Here is a 23,533-nt window from a genome sequence, read left to right as displayed (position 1 = left end):
TTTCCCCCAACTATAACTCTTGCCCTGTGGTATATACCTATCCCTTTCCATCGCTAAAGTAAACGTAACCGAATTGTGGTCACTATCACCAAAGTGCTCACCTACCTCCAAATCTAACACCTGGCCTGGTTCATTACCCAGTACCAAATCCAATGTGGCCTCGCCTCTTGTTGGCCTATCTACATACTGTGATAGGAAACCTTCCTGCACACATTGGACAAAAACTGACCGATCTAAAGTACTCAAACTACAGCATTTCCAGTCAATATTTGGAAAGTTAAAGTACCCATAACAATACCCTGTTACTTTCGCTCCTATCCAGAATCATCTTTGCAATCCTTTTCTCTACATGTCTGGAATTTTCCGGAGGCCTATAGAAAACTCCCAATAGGGTGACCTCTCCTTTCCTGTTTCTAACCTCAGCCCATACTACCTCAGTAGACGAGTCCTCATCAAACGTCCTTTCTGCCACCGTAATACTGTCCTTGACTAACAATGCCACACCTCCCCCTCTTTTGCCACCTTCCCTGAGCTTACTGAAACATCTAAACCCCGGAACCTGCAACAACCATTCCTGTCCCTGCTCTATCCATGTCTCTGAAATGGCCACAACATCGAAGTCCCAGGTACCAATCCATGCTGCAAGTTTACCCACCTTATTCCGGCTGCTCCTGGAGTTGAAGTAGATGCACTTTAAACCACCTTCCTTCCTGCCGGTACACTCCTGCAACCTTGAAACCTTACTCATGACCTCACTACTCTCAACCTCCTGTATACTGGAGCTACAATTCAGGTTCCCAACCCCCTGCTGAATTAGTTTAAACCCTCCCGAAGAGCATTAGCAAATTCCCCCCCCCCCCCCCCCCCCCCCCCCCCCCAGGATATTGGTACCCCTCTGGTTCAGGTGTAGACCATCCTGAATGTTAAAATGTTAAAATTATAAATGCCTCAATAAAATATTTTCTAAAAAAAATACATTTGGGCAGGCGACAAACCTGATGTAAGAGGAGTAGCTCTGTAGCTCAACAGCGCTAGTGAAAAATCCGTCTTATCATCAAATGCATTTTTGAACAGTCGTTTCACTGTTCCAACTCCCTTTTCAGCTTTCCCATTCGATTGGGGATGAAAAAAAATGAAATGAAAATCGCTTATTGTCACAAGTAGGCTTCAATGAATTTACTGTGAAAATGGACATGGTAATGGACTCAAGGTAATGTGTTGGAAGTTGTTTGCTCCAGCAAAAAGCAACCATTCCAACCGCTGAAGCATGGTCCATTATCTGCAACGACTGTGAATCGAATGTCGTGTCTCGCAAATACAGTTTGCCATTCTTACGACTGAGTGAGCAGTCAAATCTGACAATGTAATGACTTCAGGATAATTGGAATAATAATCTATTAGGATTAAATAATCGTGTCCTCTGAAATAGGACAAGTCCATCCCGACCTTTGCCCATGGCTGTGTGATTATCTCACTTTCTACAAAGGGTTCTTTCCTTTGCCACTGCTGATGTGTTTGACAAACGCTACACTCTTGCACGTAGTTGTCAACAACTTTGTTAATGCCCGGCCAGTGTACAGACTGCCTGGCTTTTCTTCTACACTTCTTGATCCCCTGGTGCCCTTTGTGTATCTTCTCCAGAATAATTCTTTGTTGGGAAGATGGTATCAGAATTCTGTCTCCTTTCAATATGAATCCGTTGATCACAGTCAGGTCTTCCTTGACACTAAATAACTGTAAACGCTGCCTTTAGGCCATCCTTCTCATAGGTTTTGGATCACTCGTTGAACAATAATGTCTTGTTCTGTTTTATCCCTTATTAATTTTAACTTTGCATCCGACACAGGTAGCATTTCAGCAATAAAGTTTGTTTGTGCTTCCACATTTGAGCACAACTGCTGTTGCTTTCTCATCGTTGTAAGTCGTAGCTCTTGACAATGCATCTGCAACAACTAGTTCTTTGCCTGGTGTGTAGACTAATTCAAATTCATATCTATGCCGTTTCAACATCATATGCTGAAGTCTCGGCGACATGTCATTGAGACCTTTCTTTATGATGTTGACCAACAGATGATGATCTGTTTCCACAATGAAGTGCGGTAGGCCATAAACGTAGTAATGAAACTTGCTTAAGCCCGTCAGCAGACCTAAGCAACCTTTCTCGATTTGTGCATATCTCTGCTCCGTCGGAGTAATAGAGCGAGAGGCATATGCAACTGGTTTCCATAAGCTATTCTCTGCTTTTTGTCGCAAAACTGCTCCAATGCCATTTTGGCTGGCATCAGTCGATTGATATTTTTGTTTCCTTCGTGGAATCAATTGCTAAGACTGGAGCTGTAGTTAAAGATATTTTCATATCTTGCCATTCATCAGCATGCTGAGGTGTCCACAGAAATTCAATGTTTTTTTTTGTTACATTTCTAAAAGCAGTTGTTCTGCTGGACAGATTGGGAATAAATATACCTGGTAAGTTAACAACGCCTAGTATTACTTTCTTATCCTTAGGTATTGGCATCTGATCATGGCTTGAATCTTGGCTTGATAGGGTTGTACCCCTTCTTTGGATATGGCATCACCAAGAAATTTCAGTTTCTGGATTCCAAATTGGCATTTTTCTTTGTTCAGCTTTAATCCATAGGAATGTATCCTTGTTCGGACTTTTATTTGCCTCTCACAGTGTCCTTCCTGTGTGTTGGATCACATTATTACATTGTCTACATATACACGAACACCCGGTATTCCTTGTACTCCTTCAATAATGGATTCTATTGCACGGTGGAAAACCTCGGCAAATATGACGCCAAAAGGCAATCTGCTAAAGCAATATCGGCCAAAGGGGGTGTGAAAGGTACGCATTTTCTGCTTTTACTCTCAAGCTTTAGTTGCCACAATCCCTTGGAAGCATCTAACTTTGTGAAAGACTTGGCATGTGCCATCTCTGCAGTTCACTCAAAGAACAAAGAAAATTACAGCACAGGAACAGGCCCTTCGGCCCTCCCAGCCTGCGCCGATCCAGATCCTTTATCTAAACCTGTCTCCTATTTTCCAAGGTCTACTTCCCTCTGTTCCAGGCCGTTCATATACCCATCCAGATGCCACTTAAATGATGCTATCGTGCCCGCCTCTACCACCTCCGCTGGTAAAGCGTTCCAGGCACCCACCACCCTCTGCGTAAAAAACTTTCCACACACATCTCCCTTAAACTTTCCCCCTCTCACTTTGAAATCGTGACCCCTTGTAACTGACACCCCCACTTTTGGAAAAAGCTTGTTGCTATCCACCCTGTCCATACCTCTCATAATTTTGTAGACCTCAATCAGGTCCCCCCTCAACCTTCGTCTTTCCAATGAAAACAATCCTAATCTACTCAACCTTTCTTCATAGCTAGCCCCCTCCATACCAGGCAACACCCTGGTGAACCTCCTCTGCACCCTCTCCAAGGCATCCACATCCTTCTGGTAATGTGGCGACCAGAACCAGCATGCTGTATGCCTTCTTTTTTTTTTCTTAAATAATTTTTATTGAAGAAATTTTTCAAAATACAAACATTTTAACCCCCCCTACATTTACATTTAAATTATAGCAAAACAAAGTCAAACCCCCCTACTTAACAAAAAAAAAGAAAAAAAAAGTCCCCCCCCCCCTGCTCGCGCGTCCCCCCCCCCCCCCCCCCCCCGCCGGCGAACCGACAGTCAGACCAACTTATCATTTCTAGCAGCGTCCTCGGGCAGGCCTTGCCCGTGCCACCACCGCTACCGTACTTCCTTCGTCTTTGTCCCCCCTCCCCCCCCCCCTCCCCACCCCTCCCTCCCGCCCTCCCCTCCCCTCCCGGGTTGCTGCTGTCACGGCCTCAGTTTCTATCTCTGATCCAAGAGGTCTAGGAAGGGTTGCCATCGCCTGAAAAACCCCTGCACCGACCCTCTCAGGGCGAATTTGATCCTTTCCAATTGGATGAAGTTTGCCATGTCGTTTAACCAGGTGTTAACACTCGGAGGCCTTTCGTCCCTCCACTGAATCAAGATCCTCCTCCGAGCCACCAAGGACGCAAAGGCTAATATTCCAGCCTCCCTCGCCTCCTGTACCCCCGGTTCCACCCCAACCCCGAAGATCGCAAGTCCCCATCCTGGCTTGACCCTGGACCCCACCACTCTCGACACCGTCCCTGCCACCCCCTTCCAGAACTCCTCCAGTGCCGGACATGCCCAAAACATATGTGCATGATTCGCCGGGCTTCCCGAACATCTAATACACCTGTCTTCACCCCCGAAAAACTGACTCATCCTTGTCCCCGTCATGTGGGCTCTATGCAGTACCTTAAATTGAATGAGACTTAGTCTCGCACATGACGACGACGAGTTGACCCTCTCCAGGGCGTCTGCCCATGTCCCGTCCTCTATCTGTTCCCCCAGCTCTAACTCCCACTTATCTTTCAGCTCCACTACTGGTACCTCCTCCACCTCCTGCATAATCTTATAGATGTCCGAGATCTTCCCCTCCCCGACCCAGACCCCTGATAGCACCCTATCACTCACCCCCCTGTCGGGGAGCGCGGGGAACCCCGCTACCTGTCGTCTGGCAAATGCCTTCACTTGGAGGTACCTGAACGTGTTCCCCGGGGGGAGCCCAAATTTCTCCTCCAGCTCTCCCAGGCTCGCAAACCTCCCCTCTATAAACAAGTCCCTCAGTTGTCTAATACCCGCCCTCTGCCAGCTCTGGAATCCCCCTCCTGTGTTTCCCGGCGCAAATCTGTGGTTCCCTCTTAGTGGTGCCCCTATCAGACCTCCCACTTCCCCCCGTGTCGCCTCCACTGCCCCCAGATCTTGAGGGTGGCCGCCACCACCGGGCTCGTGGTATACCTCGTGGGAGGGAGCGGCCATGGTGCCGTTACCAGTGCCCCTAAGCTTATGTTGCCGCAGGACGCCCTCTCCATGCGCTTCCAGGCTGCCCCCTCCCCTTCCATCATCCACTTTCGTACCATCGATGTATTTGCCGCCCAGTAATATCCTGAAAGGTTGGGTAACGCCAGCCCTCCACTATCCCTACTCCGCTCCAAAAAGACCCTTCTAACTCTCGGGGTGCCATGTGCCCACACATACCCCATGATACTACTCGTTACCTTCTTGAAAAAGGCCCTGGGGAGGAAGATGGGCAGACACTGGAACAAAAACAAGAACCTCGGGAGGACCGTCATTTTAACTGACTGCACCCTCCCTGCCAGCGACAGCGGCACCATGTCCCACCTCTTAAACTCCTCCTCCATCTGTTCCACCAGTCTGGAAAAGTTCAACTTGTGGAGGGTCCCCCAGTTCTTTGCCACCTGCACCCCCAAATACCTAAAACTTTTAACTGCTCTTTTGAAGGGGAGCCTCCCTATTCCCTCCCCTTGGTCTCCCGGGTGTATTACAAAGACCTCACTTTTCCCCAGATTTAATTTATACCCCGAAAAGTCCCCGAACTCCGCTAGTATCCCCATTACCTCCGGCATTCCCCCCTCCGGGTCTGCCACATACAACAACAAATCATCCGCATAGAGCGAGACCCGATGTTCCTCCCCTCCCCTTGTCAGTCCTCTCCACCCCCCTGAACCCCTCAGTGCCATCGCCAACGGCTCAATCGCTAATGCAAAGAGTAAGGGAGATAGGGGACATCCCTGCCTAGTACCTCGATGGAGCCCAAAATATTCTGACCTCCTCCCGTTTGTTACCACACTTGCCATCGGAGCTGAATAGAGCAGTTTTACCCACTTGATAAATCCCTCCCCAAACCCAAACCTTTCCAACGTCTCCCACAAGTATTCCCACTCCACCCTGTCAAATGCCTTCTCCGCGTCCAGCGCTACCACTATCTCCGCCTCCCCTTCCACTGCAGGCATCATAATCACATTTAACAATCTTCGGACATTTGTGTTAAGTTGGCGTCCCTTCACGAACCCCGTCTGGTCTTCATGGACTACCCCTGGCACACAGTCCTCTATCCTGGTTGCCAGGACCTTTGCTAACAGCTTGGCGTCAACATTCAGGAGGGAGATGGGCCTGTAGGACCCGCACTGGACCGGGTCCTTGTCCCGCTTCAAAATCAAGGAGATCAGGGCCTGCGACATTGTTGGGGGCAGAACCCCCCCCTCGCGCGCCTCATTAAAGGCTCGCACCAGCACTGGACCCACCAAGTCCACAAATTTCCTGTAAAACTCCATCGGGAACCCATACGGCCCCGGCGCCTTCCCCGCCTGCATCTGGCCTATCCCTTTAATTAGCTCCTGCAGCTCTATTGGCGCCCCCAACCCTTCTACCAGCTCCTCCTGTACCTTTGGGAACCCCAATTTGTCGAGAAAGTTCTTCATTCCCCCTCTCCTCTTCGGCGGTTCAGACCTATACAATTCCCTATAGAAGTCCCTAAAGACCCTATTCACCTCTTGCCCCTTCTGCACTACGTCCCCACCCCTCTCTCTCACTCCCCCAATCTCTCTGGCTGCATCTCGCTTACGAAGATGGTGTGGCAGCATCCTGCTCGCCTTTTCCCCGTACTCATACGCTGCACCCTGCGCCCTTCTCCACTGCATTTCCGCCTTCCTAGTGGTCAGTAGGTCGAACCTGGCCTGCAAGCTACGCCGCTCCCTTAATAGCCCCTCCTCTGGTGCCGCCGCATATTTCCTATCTACTTCTAGGAGCTCCCCCACCAGCCTCTCCCTTTCCTGCCTCTCCTTCCTCTCTCTGTGTGCCCTTATGGAGATCTCCTCTAATCACTGCTTTCAAGGCCTCCCAGACCGTCCCCACCTGCACCTCACCTGTGACATTCGTACCCAGATAGTTCTCAATGCCCGTTCTCACCCTTCTGCACACCTCTTCGTCCGCCAACAGCCCTACATCCAGGCGCCACAATGGGCGTTGATCCCGCGCCTCCCCCATGTCCACGTCCACCCAATGTGGTGCATGGTCCGATATCGCAATGGCCGAGTACTCCGTGTCCTGCACTCTCGGTATCAGCCCCCTGTTCAATACGAAAAAATCGATCCTAGAGTACACTCTGTGGACGTGGGAGAAAAAAGAATACTCCCTCGCCCTAGGCCTACCAAATCTCCATGGGTCTACCCCTCCCATCTGCTCCATGAACCCCCTTAACACCTCTGCCGCTGCCGGCCTCCTATTCGTCCTGGAACTCGATCTATCCAGCCCAGGGTCTAACACCGTATTAAAGTCCCCTCCCATGATCAGGCCCCCTGCCTCCAGTCCCGGGATGAGGCCCAGCAGGCGCCTCATAAAACCCGCGTCGTCCCAGTTCGGGGCATACACATTTACCAGTACCACATTCTCTCCCTGCAACCTACCCCTCACCATCACGTACCTGCCCTCCTTGTCTGCCACCACCTCTGCCGCCACAAACGACACCCTCTTTCCCACCAAAATCGCCACCCCCCGGTTCTTGATATCCAAGCCTGAGTGGAACACCTGTCCCACCCACCCCCTTCTCAGGCGGACCTGATCTGCTACCCTCAAATGAGTCTCCTGCAGCATTGCTACATCAGCCTTCAGTCCCTTCAGGTGTGAGAAGACCCTTGATCTTTTGACCGGCCCATTCAGCCCCCTTACGTTCCACGTGATCAATCGGATCGCAGAGCGACCCGTCCCTACTCCCTGTCGATTAGCCATGTCTTGTCCCTTGCTCGCCCCGGGTCATCCCTCCTTTTCTGACCCGCTTCCCATAGCGATGGCCCCCCCCCCCACCCCCCCGGCTCTCCCCTTCTCGTCCCTGGTCTTTCTAGCAGCAACCCGGTGTCCCCCCCCAGCCCCCCCCCCCTTCCCCCTCCCCCCCCCCCCCCCCCCCCCCCCCCCCCCCGGCTAGGACCCCTCCTAGCCGCGATGTACCCAACATCGTACTCCCGAGAGTCAGCTGGTCTCCGCTGACCCGGCTGCTCCTGCCACATTCCGACTCCTCCCGGTTCACCCCATCTGCGCCCGTAAAAGATCCCCTTAAAACCCCAGAGAAAGACCCGCATAATCAACCCTCTCCCCCCCGTCCCGTCTCCCCAACTTAACGATATAAATACCCAATGGCAACTAAATACATAAATACTTAACTACATACTTAAATAACAAAATAATTAACTAGCTATCAACTAACAGTGTGCCCAACCATCACCCTCCATCAAACAGTATAAATAACCGCAGATAACCATAACCCGAAATGAAAAAAAAAAAAGAACAAAAAACCCCCCCAAGCACCCAAAGAAAAAGGGTAAGAGGGGTAAATAACTAAGGGAAATTGGAAACGGGAAGAAACACCCCATAAGAAGCCAACGACCCACAATAGAAATTTCAACAGTACAAATATACAGAAACACCCAACAACTCGAAACCTTCAAGATATTCAGAAAAGTCAACCGTTCGAGAAAAAACACCCCAAACAATCCACGAAACTGTTATCCAGTTCCGACCTGGCCTGAAAAAGAAAAGGGCCACTTGCTCAATCAAGAGTCCCCAGGCGGCTACGACCGCCGGTGCTCCCAGGTTTTAGTTCGTGTCCAACTTTTCCTCTTGTACAAAGGTCCAGGCCTCCTCTGGGGACTCGAAATAATGATGTTGGTCCTTGTAGGTGACCCACAAGCGCGCCGGTTGCAGCATTCCAAATTTGATCTTTTTCGCGTGTAGCACCGCCTTTGTCCGGTTGTACCGGGCCCGCCGCTTTGCCACCTCCGCACTCCAGTCCTGGTACACCCTTACCGTCGAGTTCTGCCACTTGCTGCTTTTCTCCCTTTTTGCCCACCTCAGGACTTTCTCTCGATCACTTAGCCGCTGGAACCGCACCAGCACCGCCCTCGGGGGCTCGTTTGCCCTAGGCCTCCTGGCCATGACCCGGTATGCCTCTTCCAATTCCAGGGGCGCCGGACCGGCCCCTTCCCCCATCAGGGAGCTCAACATCTCCGCCACATATCCCGGGAGATCCGACCCCTCCAGGCCTTCTTCCAGGCCCAGGATCCTCACATTTTTCCTCCTCATCCGAGTGTCCAGCTCCTCGAAGCGGCTCTGCCACTTCATGTGGAGTGCCTCGTGCACCTCCACCTTTGCCCCGATGACTGTGGCCTCCTCCTCCCTCGCGGTCATCTCCTGCTGCAGATCTTTAATCGACGCCTCTTGGATCGCCTGGGCTCCCACCAACCTGGTGGCCGTCGCGTTCATGGACTCTAAGAGCTCCACTTTCATCTCCGTGAAAAAACGGAGGAGAGCGGCCTGCTGCTCCTCCGCCCATTTCTTCCACTCCTCCGATGCGCCGCCGGCCGCCATTTTGATTTTCTTCCCCCGCTTTTTTTGGGGAGCTGCTGCCGTTTTTCTTGCCGCTCCACTCCGGGTACCGACCATAAAATCGGTCTAGTTCTCCTCAGGGGACCTTCCCCCACCGGGATTCGTTTTTTCAGCACCGTTGGGGCCCTCCAATTGGCCCAAAAACACCTTTGTCGCAGGAGCTTCCAAATGTGCGGCTTAGCTAGTCATAGCCGCAACCGGAAGCCCCTGTATGCCTTCTTGACCACTCTATAAACCTGCGTTGCCACCTTCAGCGTACAATGGACCTGAACTCCCCAATCTCTCTGGACATCAATTTTCCCCAGGACCCTTCCATTGACCATATAGTCCGCTCTTGAATTTGAAATTCCAAAATGCATCATCTCGCATTTGCCTGGATTGAACTCCATCTGCCATTTCTCTGCCCAACTCTCCAATCTATCTATATTTTGTTGTATTCTCTGACAGTCCTCCTCGCTATCTGCAACTCCACCAATCTTTGTATCATCTGCAAACTTGCTAATCAGACCACCTATACCTTCCTCCAGGTCATTTATGTAGATTACAAACAACAGTGGTCCGAGCACGGATCTCTGTGGAACACCACTAGTCATCCTTCTCCATTTTGAGACACTCCCTTCCACCACTACTCTCTGTCTCCTGTTACCCAGCCAGTTCTTTATCCATCTAGCTAGTACACCCTGAACCCCATACGACTTCACTTTTTCCATCAACCTGCCATGGGAAGCCTTATCAAACGCCTTATTAAAGTCCATGTAAATGACATCTACTTCCCTTCCCTCATCAATTAACTTTGTCACTTCCTCAAAGAATTCTATTAGGTTTGTAAGGTATGACCTTCCCTGCACAAAACCATGCTGCCTATCACTGATAAGTCTATTTTCTTCCATATGTGAATAGATCCTATCACTCAGTATCTTCTCCAACAGTTGCCTACCACTGACGTCAAGCTCACAGGTCTATAATTCCCTGGATTTTCCCTGCTACCCTTCTTAAACAAGGGACAATATTAGCAATTCTCCAGTCCTCCCGGACCTCACCCATGCTCATGGATGCTGTAAAGATATCTGTTAAGGCCCCAGCTATTATGACCCTCGCTTCCCTCAGAAACTTGGGATAGATCCCATCCGGTCCTGGGGACTTGTCCACCTTAATGTCTTTTAGAATATCCAAAATTTCCCCCTTCCGTATGACAACTTGACCTAGAGTATTTAAACATCCATCCCAAGCCTCAACATCCGTCTTGTCCCTCTCCTTTGTGAATACCGATGCAAAGTACTCATTAAGAATCTCACCCATTTCCTCTGAGTCCACGCATAAATTCCCTCTTTTGTCTTTGAGTGGGCCAATCCTTTCTCTAGATAGAGAAAGATATTTCATGACCCCTTTTAGCCCTCTTTATTGCGCGTTTGAGATTCGTCCTACTTTCCCGATATTCCTCCAAAGCTTCATCAGTTTTGAGTTGCCTCAATCTTATGAATGCTTCCTTTTTCATCTTAGCTAGTCTCACGATTTCACCCGTCATCCATGGTTCCCTAATCTTGCCATTTCTATCTCTCATTTTCACAGGGACATGTCTGTCCTGCACTCTAATCAACCTTTCCTTAAAAGACTTCCACATTTCAAATGTGGATTTACCCTTAAACAGCTGCTCCCAATCCACATTCCCGAGCTCCTGCCGAATTTTGTTATACTCTGCCTTTCCCCAATTTAGCACTCTTCCTTTCGGACCACTCTTGTCCTTGTCCATGAGTATTCTAAAACTTACGGAATTGTGATCGCTATTCCCAAAGTAATCACCGACTGAAACATCAACTACCTGGCCGGGATCATTCCCCAATACCAGGTCCAGTATGGCCCCTTCCCGTTTTGGACTATTTACATACTGCTCTAAAAAACTCTCCTGGATGCTCCTTACAAACTCTGCTCCATCTACACCTCCAACACTACACAAATCCCATTCAATGTTGGGGAAGTTAAAATCTCCCATCACAACCACCCTATTGCTCCGACATTTTTCTATAATCTGTCTGCATATTTGTACCTCTACTTCATGCTCGCTTTTGGGAGGCCTGTAGTAAAGTCCCAACAATGTTACTGCACCCTTCCTATTTCTTAGCTCCACCCATATTGCCTCAGTGCTCGAATCCTCCATCGTGCCCTCCTTAATCACAGCTGTGATATCATCTCTGACCAGTAACACAACTCCTCCCCCCACCCCCACCCCCCCCCCCCCTTCTACCTCCCTCTCTATCTCTCCTGAAGCATCTATACCCTGGGATATTCAGTTGCCAGTCCTGCCCTTCCCTCAACCAAGTCTCAGTAATACCAATAACATCATATTCCCAGGTACTGATCCAAGCCCTAAATTCATCTGCCTTACCTGCTACACTTCTCGCATTAAAACAAATGCACCTCAGACCACCTGTCCCTTTGCGTTCATCAACTCTTCCCTGTCTACTCTTCCCCCTAGTCACATTGGGTTTATTAACTCGTACCTTACTGGCTCTAGTTGCTGCTTCTTTACTGACCTCTAACTTCCTATTCTGGTTCCCATCCCCCTGCCACATTAGTTTAAAACCTCCCCCAACAGTGTTAGCAAAAGCACCGCCCTAGGACATTGGTTCCAGTCCTGCCCAGGTGTAGACCATCCGGTTTGTAATGGTCCCACCTGCCCCAGAACCGGTTCCAATGTCCCAAAAATCTGACCCCCTCCCTCCTGCACCATCTCTCAAGCCACGTATTCATTCTGACTATTCTTGAGTTTCTACTCTGACTGTCTCGTGGCACTGGTAGCAATCCTGAGATTACTACCTTTGAGGTCCTACTTTTTAATTTATCTCCTAACTCCCTAAATTCTGATTGTAGGACCTCATCCCTTTTTTTACCTATATCTTGGTGCCTATATGCACCATGACAACTGGCCATTCACCCTCCCCCTTCAGTATGTCCTGCAGCCGATCGGAGACATCCCTGACCCGAGCACCCGGGAGGCAACATACCATTCGGGATGCTCGTTTTCGACCACAGAAACGCCTGTCTACTCCCCTTACAATTGAATCCCCTGTGACTATAGCCCTGCCAGTCTTTTTCCTGCCCTTCTGTGCAGCAGAGCCAGCCACGTGCCATGAGCCTGGCTACTACTGCCTTCCCCTGATGAGTCATCTCCCCCAACAGTATCCAAAACGGTATACCTGTTTTGGAGGGAGATGACCGCAGGGGAAACCTGCACTGCTTTACTGCTCTTTCTCTGCCTTTTGGTCACCCATTCCCTATCTCCCTCAGCAATCCTAACCTGCGGTGTGACCAACTCACTGAACGTGCTATCCACGACCTCCTCAGCATCGCTGATGCTCCAAAGTGAGTCCACCCGCAGCTCCAGAGCCATCATGCGGTCGAACAGGAGCTGCAGCTGGACACACTTCGCGCACATGAAGAAGTCAGGGGCATCGGCCACGTCCCTGACCTCCCACATTGAGCACGAGGAGCATAACACGGGTCTGGGATCTCCTGCCATTTTTAGCCTTTACCTTAACTGACTACAAACTATACTATCAAATAATTAATAAGTGACAGGAAAAAAATACTGTACTTACCAATCACAATACTCACCAACACAGGAAGAGTTAAATTTCTCCCAGCTGCTGCTAATTGGAGCACTTTCCTTGCCAGGCAATCAGGTCACTGCTTTGCTGTGATGTCACTCTTCTCTCTTAGGTATGGGATAGTATTTCCCTTTATGTCCTTGTTTAAATCCTTGGGATCGACTCAGCTTGTTAAATCCCCATTCGGTTTTCGCACACATACCTTAGAGCCTACCCAGTCTGTCAGCTCAGTTATCTTCGAAATGATATTGCATTGTTGCATCCTATCTAATTTGTCCTTGAGACGGTCTCCCAATGGTGCTGGCACTCTTCTGGCAGCATGTATGACTGGTTTAGCATCATTCTTTAGTTTAATGCTGTAGGTGAATGGTAATGTGTCCATTCCATTAAAGACATACTTGAATTTGCTCAGTACTGTCTCAATTCTGTCATTGGGCAAACCATTTAAAGTTGGACTGTGTATCTTCTCTGCACCAAATTCAACTGAATGCATGCATTTACCTCAATTAGCGATGACTTTGTAGCATCCACAATCTCAAATTCTAGTGGCATACATATATCACTGTTCTGCACCGTGAGGCAGTAGGAAGCTTTCATCGCTACTGCGTTCCCATTGTAGTCTATTAATCTACAATTGGCATTTTTAAGTTTTGGAAGCCTGCCCACTTTATCAAATCTGTTCCTGTTATTAAATTTGCATGCGCGCTAGTAGCCAATTTGAATTGCACATCATTTACATTCAGCATGACAGTCCAATCTTTAATTAAATCAGAGAGCTGACATATTGTTTTATCATCAGTATCCAGTGCATTAACTCTCATTATCGCTTTCACCATAAAGGTATCCTGTGGAGTAAACTCAGAGGAATCATTATTGGACATAAAGGATTTTCATCATTTCCTTCTTTTTGTATGCTCTGAACCTTTCTAAATCTTTGGAATGATTTTTGTCAGTTATTTGCCAGTATCGCATTGTGAGGCAAAATGATTAAGCTTTTGTGAATGAGAAGCCTCACGCACTTCTTTCCTTTTGTTGGACAATTTTTTCTATTGTGGGCGTGGTCACAGCATGGACATGTCATGCGCTGCTGATGTCATACTCGAAATGGACGCCACATGTGGCACACTGTTTTCTGAACTGCATCACAGAATCAATGGCGCTGACCACGTTTCACGAGTTCACGCTTTTTTCTTTTGCTCTGAACTCTGCATACTCGTTAGTGGCTTGCTCACTGGCTTTGCACAGGTTTATAGCTTCCTCCAACCTCAAAATCAGTCTTCTTAATAATCGTTTTCACAATCGGTCATATACCAAACACTATTTGATCTCACAAAACTGAATCCATAACAGAGGAAAAATTACACGACTGCGCTCAGAGCCTTAAATCAGTGACAAATGAGTCAAACGATTCTCCTTTTATGGGCAGCACGGTAGCACAGTGGTTGGCACAGTTGCTTCACAGATCCAGGGACTGAGGTTAGATTCCCGGCTTAGGTCAGTGTCTGTGTGGCGTCTGCACATTCTCCCCGTGTTTGCGTGGGTTTCCGCCGGGTACTCCGGTTTCCTCCCACAGTCCAAAGATGTGCAGGTTAGGTGCATTGGCCATGCTAAATTGCCCTTAGTGTCTAAAAAAGATTAACTGGGGTTACTGGGTTACGGGGATAGGGTGGAGGCGTAGGCTTAAGTGGAGTGCTCTTTCCAACGGCCAGTGCAGACATGATGAGCCTAATGGCCTCCTTCCGCACTGTAAATTCTATGATTATATGATTCCTTTAAGCTGCAGCTATTTATTAAACATATAGTCCTCGTATGTCTCATTTAAAAAAAATTACTTTATCAGAGTTACAAAGCCAGGGCTCAGAGTGTGGACGAAGGAAAACCCCTAATCCAGCTCCTTGCCTGCTCCAAAAACCAATTCAAATTCAAATTGAATCCAATTCAAGAATTGAATCCAAGAGAGACGTACCAGATCCAATCATTACACTTGATCTCACGCTCATCTTAGCCAAAAGGCCGCGAAGCGATTCGTATGTCTCATTGACTTGTGCTTTGCAATGAACATCAGATTTCTCCATGACCCGTTCATACTTTTTTTTGCCTTATTGTGTTAATTCAAACAAATTAAATAAATTCAAATGCCTGCAGACCTGTCAAATTGAGGAGGAGCGTGATTTTTCATTGATCAGAAACTGATTCTAACATGGAGGCAGATAAAAAAACTTCAAATTGCTGTTTGAAATTTTTTCAGTTTAGTTTTGCCGGTCATCCTGAAGTGTTCTTTTTTTTTCAGACCTTCCGTCATACGCTCAGTAACTTCTTGCTGGTTCTGAGATCTGTGTAGCGGTGTGATGATTTTTCTTTCTTCTTAAAACTCAAACTTTCTTTCTGAACTCACTGCTTACGTTTAGGAACATACTACCTGGTACCATGTGGTGTTGTTTGTGATGCTGTTTTCAGGATGGATGTCGTAGTGTTCACAAAGACCACAGAAGTTAAGTTCATTAACAAAGCTAACATTTATTTACACTACTTAAATTAAGCTCGACCATTTACTCCTATAGTAAACAATAATTATAGTAATCTACAATCTACTAACTCTAGTCTCTACACTCTAACTCTAACTGTACCCTATCCTCTCTAGATCTCTCCTATGCACTCTATTCCAGCCTTCACTCTCTCCCCCATGGGTCTGAGAGCCAGTGCTTTATGTAGTACTGCATCTAGCTCCATCTAGTGGTTAATTAGAACATGGCATTAACTCTTTGTATGCTGAACATTTCTATAATGTCACAGAATGCTTCAATTGATCCTGCCTCCAGCACACTTCCAGGCAGTGCATTCCACCCAAACCACTCATTGTATGAAAACATCCTTTTCTCTCATCACATTTACTTCTTTTGCAAATCACTTTAAATCTGTACCCTCTCTCATTCTTGATCCTTTTTAGGAGCTGCCCTTGCCCTTCTAGATGGCAGTGGCCGTCATCAATTGCCCCTTAGTCAGCAAAAAAAAGGTTAGGTGTGGTTACTGGGTTCTGGGGATAGAGTGGGCGCATGGCTCCAGGTATGGTGCTATTTCCATGGATCAGTGCAGACTCGATTGTCCAAATGGTCTCCTTCTGCACTGTAGGTATTCTATGGAAGGTGCTGCTGAAGGAGTCTTGGTGAGTTCCTGCAACATGTCTTGTAAATTGATCACACAGCTGGCACTGTGCATCGGTGGTGGAGGGATTGAATGTTTGTTGAAGGGGTATCAATCATTCGGCTGCTTTGTCCTGGAAGGTGTTGAGTTTCTTGAGTGTTGTTGAAGCTGCACTCATCCAGGCAAGTTGGGGGAGGTATTCCATCACACTCCTGACTTGAGCCTCATCGATGATGTCTCGGCTTTGGGGAGTCAGGAGGTGAGTTGCTTCTGGCCTCTGACTTGCTCTTGTAGCCACAGTATTTATAACGGCTCGTCCAGATCACTTTCTGGCCAACTCCTGGGATGCTGATCGTAGGGGATTCAGTAATGGTAATGCCATTGAATGTCAAGGGGCGATAGTTAGATTCTCTCTTGATGTGGATAGTCATTGCCTGGCACGAATGTTACTTGCCACTTGTCAGCCCAAGCTTGGATATTGTCCAGCTGCATTTGGACATGGGCTGCTTCATTGTCTGAGGAGTTGTGACTGTAAACATCCCCACCTTATGATGGAAGGAAGGCCATTGATGGAGCAGCTGAAGATGGTTGGGTGACAGGAATGGTGATGTTTGGTGGGTCTCTGGTGATGGGTGCAAGTTGGTGGGTGACAGAGATTGTGTCTGAAAATTTACCGGCATTATTTTCTCAAGGCTGTTCTTGACAACAGGGTTGCACTGTACGTGTGAATCCTCAAAGTGGAAGAAGGGTTTTCGGGTGGGGGAGCTCAAGGTAAGCACAACTGGTTGACTGAAGGGATACTATAATAATTATGAGGTCACTGGTCGTCAAAGTTATTTTCCCCTCTCTATGACATGGAGATGCCGGCGTTGGACTGGGGTGAGCACAGTAAGAAGTCTTACAACACTAGGTTTATTTTGAATCACTAGCTTTTGGGGCGCAGCACAGGCACAAAACTGTTGGACTTTAACCTGGTGTTGTAAGATTTCTTACTGTGCCCCTCTCTATGGTGAAGACCACATTACAGCAGGTTTATTTCCCAACTCAAAGGTCTCATATCATTGAGATACCAGCAAGGTGTGCAGCTGTTGTTCATTCTGTGCCATTCGCTGCAGTCAGAGGAAGGAATGAGGTAGCGCAATAGCACAGTGGTTAGCACAGTCACTCCACAGCTCCAGGGTTCTGGGTTCAATTCCCGGCTTGGGTCACTGTCTGTGCAGAGTCTGCACGTTCTCCCGTGTGTGCGTGGGTTTCCTCCGGGTGCTCCGGTTTCCTCCCACAGTCCATAGATGTGCGGTTAGGTGGATTGACTAAGGTAAATTGCCCCTATTGTCCAAAAAAAGTCAGGTGGGGTTACGGGGATAGGGTGGAGATGTGGGCTTAGGTAGGGTGCTCTTTCCAATGGCCGGTGCAGACTCGATGGGTCGAATGGCCTCCTTCTGCACTGTAGATTCTATGATTCCTCCAAGTGCCATGGCCAGTGGAGGGCAGCCAACCTGTGACCTCAAACCCCCATTCTCTTTGGTCATGGCTGACAAGGGATTGTGCATTCAGCCTTTCTCTGCTGCCACGGCAATTGTCTAGAGTTTCGAGGGTGATGGAGACAAGCAGAAAAGTGTCTGCATGAGGCTTCTTGCACATTGCTCTCAACACCCTCGTCAAACAGTAATGTCTCCATATGCATTCATGTATGAACGAGAGGAACACCCATCTCTGTCCTCCAGAAAGTTCTTTACCTGGATACCATTTCAAGACAGAAGCCAGATGAAGGGTTAGCACTCGCCTGCTGGCTTTGAGATGGAGGGAGACCTGTAAAGGAAATGCTCACTAAATGTATCACTTCAATTTGTTCATATATCCACTGAGGTGTCAATGATGCAGGCTGCAGGCAACTTCAGTAGGTGTCATAACCCACACGGGACTTACGGGGTGGGAATGATTGTCTTCCCTGTGCCCTTGCAGAATAAGAGCTCCCTCATTAATGGGACAGGGGAAACACAATCTGTGTTGTGTATAAGGTGAGCCAGTTTGGCACCAACCTGTTATGACCTGGTTGGAAACTACTGGGAGCTGTGAACTATAGCCTTGCAAATAAACCTAACCTTCTTCGATACAACTAGGTGTGGACAGGTCCTTGACGTTTTAAACATAGTGTCCCTCATCCAATTGATGAGATGGCGGGTATGTCGTTGGTCAGCACAGGGCCATGGAGCAAGGGCCTGACCAGGAAGAGGCAGTGGGCCTCTATAATGTCAACAAGCTGGTGTACATGGACCACTGCACCAGTGATCACTGCTCCGACTGTGGGTGTATAGCCGGCTGCGCTCTTGTCCAGTGATGAGCAAAACTCAATGTTAGAGTTGCCCTAGGATGTGGTTGCTTACAGTTTCTCCAGTACAGGCTGCAGCTGCGAAGACACCAGAGGAGGAATTTAGAACATAGAACAGTACAGCACAGAACAGGCCCTTCGGCCCTCGATATTGTGCCGAGCAATGATCACCCTACTCAAACCCACGTATCCACCCTATACCCGTAACCCAACAACCCCCCCTTTACCTTACTTTTTAGGACACTACGGGCAATTTAGCATGGCCAATCCACCTAACCCGCACATCTTTGGACTGTGGGAGGAAACCGGAGCACCCGGAGGAAACCCACGCACACACGGAGAGGACGTGCAGACTCCGCACAGACAGTGACCCAGCCGGGAATCGAACCTGGGTCCCTGGAGCTGTGAAGCATTTATGCTAACCACCATGCTACCGTGCTGCCCCTAAATACAGAGCTCCTGGCCTGCAATGAGTGAATGTCCAGTTGCTGTTTCAGAATGGTGACCCCATGACTTCCTGCCTACCCTACCATGAACATTGCCGTGCTCCTTGCTGGAAATGAGCTGAAAAGTGGAAAATGATGTGCCATCGCCCAATCCGTCACCCAGCAGGAATCCGGCTTGCCACCACACTTAGTCTCGAGAACTGAAAATTCCACCCTTCTATTTCAGCAAGTGTATTTAAATGGGCCACTTTTGTGAGGTGCTCACAGAAATTAACCTTTTAAGAGCTAGAAACAGAAAGTTGGGGAATCTGGGCAAATCATTAGAATGGCTGGTTTACAGGATCATTGAATCGTACAGTTGCAATTCAGCATGTCTGTGCCTACTGAGTCCTCCACACTTAACCCATAACCTTGCAGTGCTCTCCTTTTCCTCTCTGAAAGTAACTATTGAACCTTTCTCCACTGCCTTACAGTACATTCAAGGCCATAACAACTTGCTGTGTTCAAATTGAATCTCTTGCCAATTATCCTAAAACTATATCCTTTGGTTGTTGAACCACCTGCCTGTGGAAACAATGGGCTGGATTCACCACTCTCCCATCCGCGTGTTTCTCGGCCACACGCCGTTCGTTGGTGGCGGACTTCTATCCTCCTGCCGCTTGTCAATGGGATTTCCCATTGAAACTACCCCATGCAGCCGCAAAACCTGCTGGCGGGGGGTGAATGCCAGTGGGAAAAGTGAATCCCAATGTCTGGAGACCAAGGAGAACAACACCAGCTTTGCCACTTAACGTAAATCCCTCATTACTGGTATCATTCTAATAGATCTCTCCACACTCTCTTTAAGGCCTGGATAATCTTTATGCAAGTTTGGAGCCCAGAATTTGATACAGTAATTACTCTAGTTAAGACCTTACCATTGATGTATAAGGATTTGTCATAACTTTGCTGCTTTTATACTCCATGCCTATATTTGTAGAACTAAGAATACTGTGGTAAATGTAGGAATTTCAGATATATCGTATTATATGTAGTTGGTGTAGTAAGGGTTAAAAGCCTGGGCTAGTGTGTGTATGACGGCTGCAGTAATGTTTTTAAAATTCCTGGTTTGAAAGACAACCAGGCTTTGTGGCTATCAAAAGGATAACTAAAGCATCATAAAAGTAAGGGCTAATGGAATTTTGTTCATATTATGGAGGTTCCTTGGGGAGTAGATAATTAGGGACACGCCGGGTCAGAGAATCCTTCGGGGGCTGCGCGAATCCCGCCATGCCGCTGCGACACTGGGAGGCGATTCTCCGGAGAGCAGAGAATCGACGCCATTGGCGCCGTTGCGGTCGGCGAGGCACCGGTCGGGGGCCGGCTTTACGCGGCCCCACCCAGCAATTCTCGGCCCGGCTTCGGCCGAGCGGCCCGACAAAAAGCTCCGAGTCCCGTCGGCACCGTTCTAACCTGGTCTTACCCAGCGGGACCTCGGCGTGAATGGATCCGGGGGCGGCCCAGAGGTGGGGAGGGCGGTCTGACCCCGGGGGGGGAGCCTCCGCTGTGGCATGGCTCGCGATCAGGGCCTACCGATCGGTGGGCCAGCTTCTCGGGCTGGGGGCCTCTTTTGTTCCGCGCCAGCCCCTGTAGCCCTGCGCCATGTTGCGTCGGGGCCGGCACGGAGAAGGGAGCCACCGCGCATGTGCAGCAATTGCGCCAGTCCCACTGCACATGCGCGGATCCGCGGCGCCCATCTGACGCCGGGATCGGCAGCTGGAGCGGCGTGGGTCGCTCCAGTGCCGTGCTGGCCCCTTGTAGGGGTCAGAATTGCTGCTCCTGAGGCCATGTTGACACTGTCAAGAAACGTGACATCGTTTACATTGGCGTCAACACTTAGCCTCAGGGTACGTCCGGTGGCGGCTATGAGAGAGTAAGTCGCGCATTTGGTGGCTCTCGCTCCCGTCTGACTTTGAGACCTTTTTCCCCGACTTTTTTGAACTTTTGAGCGCTGGAGTGAAAAACAATAGCACTCTAGATCTGAATCCATACAGAGTTATATGGACTTAAGAAGCAGAAGGGAGCGAAAACAGGTGAAGAAGGGGCTGAACAAAGGTGGTGTGGAAGCTCAAGTGGGAGGAAAGATGGCCGATGAACGGACCACGGAAAGAACGGTCCAGACAGCACTGGACAACATGCTGCAGGTCATGAAGGAGAGCTTCGCAGCACTGAAGCGGGATCATTTGGAACCGTTCCAGAAAGCGGTGGAGCAACTGGACCAGAGGCTGGATGCTCAGGATAAGAAGGTCCAGGCACTGGAGAAGACAGTGGAAGAGCAGGCAGATTTCCAAACGGTAGCGGACGTGGAAATTAGTAAGTTGAAGGAGCAGCAAGCAAGGCTGATGGACAAGCTGGAGGATCTGGAAAATAAGTCTCGCCGGCAGAATCTGAGAATCATTGGGCTCCCGGAGGGGGCCGAGGGAGTGGATGCCACGGCATATGTGGCAGACATGCTGCAGAAGCTGGTGGGGGATGATTTCTTCCCGCATCCGTTGGAGCTGGACAGGGCACACAGAGTGCAGGCGAGGCAGCCACGGCCGGGGGGGGGGGGCGATGGTGGTCAGGTTCCATAGGTTCGTGGACAAGGAGCGGGTTCTACAGTGGACCAAGAGCACAAAGAGCTGCTCATGGAACAACAGTGTCCTGCGCATCTACCAGGATCTGAGCCAGGAGATGGCCAGAAGGAGGGCAGCCAACAGACAAATTAAAGAGATTCTGTTTAAAAAGAAAGTCACGTTCGGGCTACTTTTCCCGGCGCGGCTTTGGGTCACATACCGGGAACAGCAACATTATTTTGACGACCCGGAGGAAGCGATGGACTTCGCTAAGGGGCATGGACTGGTGCCGAACTGAGGACCCACGGACTCAAGTTAGAGTGTATTATGGAATGTTTGCAGTTGTTCACAGATTGCCCTTCGTGTTAGCGATGTCATTCGGCATGCTCTTTTCTTTAAAATTGGGGATGTTCTTGTGTTTGCGTTTGCCTGTTTGAAAGTTTTAAAGTTAAAGCCAAAGTGATAGTTCGAGTTTAAGTTGTTGGGTGCTGGGGCAAAAAAAACTTTGCCTTTTTTTTCTTCTGGGAATGTTATAGAACATAGAACAGTACAGCACAGAACAGGCCCTTCGGCCCTCGATGTTGTGCCGAGCCATGATCACCCTACTCAAACCCACGTATCCACCCTATACCCGTAACCCAACAACCCCCCCCTTAACCTTACTTTTTTTTTTGTTGCTTTATTCTTTGTTTGTTTTCTCTCTTTCTCTGTCCCAGAGCGATTGCTCAAACAGGGCTGTTCTGGGGAGGTGGTGTTGATGGGCGGGGGGGGGGGACAATAGGTGTGAGACATGGTGGTGCCGGAGTTGAGAGCCACCAGGCTAGCTGCTTTGAGCTAGTCAACGGGAGCGAGGTGGGGGGTGTGTATACAGCCAGTATATGGCAGGGGTTAGGTTAGAGGGGGTTGCTGCTCGGTTAGGTTAGAGGGGGTTGCTGCTTGGGGGGGGGGGGGGGGGGGGGGGGAGAGATGATCTGCTGACGAGGGAGGCAACTGAACCAGGTTACAGGGAAGGGGTTGGGGGTGGGAGCTGCCAAGAGGCGGACCAGGGGAGGCGCGGCACATGGGCAGGGGGTGGGCCCAAGAAGGGGTATGGCTGATCGGCGTAGGGGGGGGGGGCAGGGTGCCCTCCAACCAGGCTGATCACCTGGAATGTTAGAGGATTAAACGGGCCGGTCAAGAGGGCACGTGTGTTTGCGCACTTACGGGCTCTGAAGGCGGATGTAATGTTGCTGCAGGAGACACATTTGAAAGTGGCGGACCAGATTAGATTACGGAAGGGCTGGGTTAGCCAGGTCTTCCATTCGGGGCTTGACGCTAAGACCAGAGGGGTCGCGATCATGATTAACAAACGGGTTAAATTTGAGGCGGACAGCACAGTTGCGAATGGGGGTGGTAGATTTCTTATGGTCTGGGGCAAGCTTGAGGGGGTGAAGGTGGTTCTAGTGAATGTTTACGCTCCAAACTGGGATGATGTGGATTTCATCAAAAGGCTGCTGGAGAAAATCCCCAACTTGGATTCGCACAAGTTGATTATGGTTGGGGACTTTAATACAGTCCTCGACCCCGACCTCGACCGGTCGTGCTCCAGAACGGGCAGGGTCCCGGCAATGGCAAGAGAACTGAGAGGGTTCATGGAACAAATGGGGGGGGTAGACCCCTGGAGAATCAGCCGGCCGACGGGGAAGGAGATCTCGTTCTATTCACATGTTCACAAGGTTTATTCTCGTATTGACTTCTTTATTATGAGTAGAGACTTTTTGGAGGGGGTGAGGGATACTGAATACTCGGCGATCACTATTTCGGACCATGCTCCACATTGGGTCGACCTGCTGGTCTGCAAAGAAAGTTACCAGCGCCCACAATGGAGGTTAGAGGTGGGATTGTTGGCAGAGGAGAGGGTATGTGAGAGAGTGGGGAAATGCATGCAGGACTACCTGCAGGTCAACGGTACAGGGGAAGTCTCAGCAGCGGTGCTCTGGGAGGCGCTGAAGGCGGTGGTGAGAGGGGAACTGATCTCAATCCGAGCCCATAGGGACAGAACGGATAGGGCAGAGATGGACAGACTGATGCAGGAGATGACACGGACGGATGGGGAATATGCGGAGTCCCCGAGGGCAGAGCT

This window comes from Scyliorhinus canicula, chromosome 7 (genome assembly GCF_902713615.1).
Source record: "Scyliorhinus canicula chromosome 7, sScyCan1.1, whole genome shotgun sequence".
In the NCBI taxonomy this organism is placed as follows: domain Eukaryota; kingdom Metazoa; phylum Chordata; class Chondrichthyes; order Carcharhiniformes; family Scyliorhinidae; genus Scyliorhinus; species Scyliorhinus canicula.
This window is presented reverse-complemented; position numbering follows the sequence as displayed.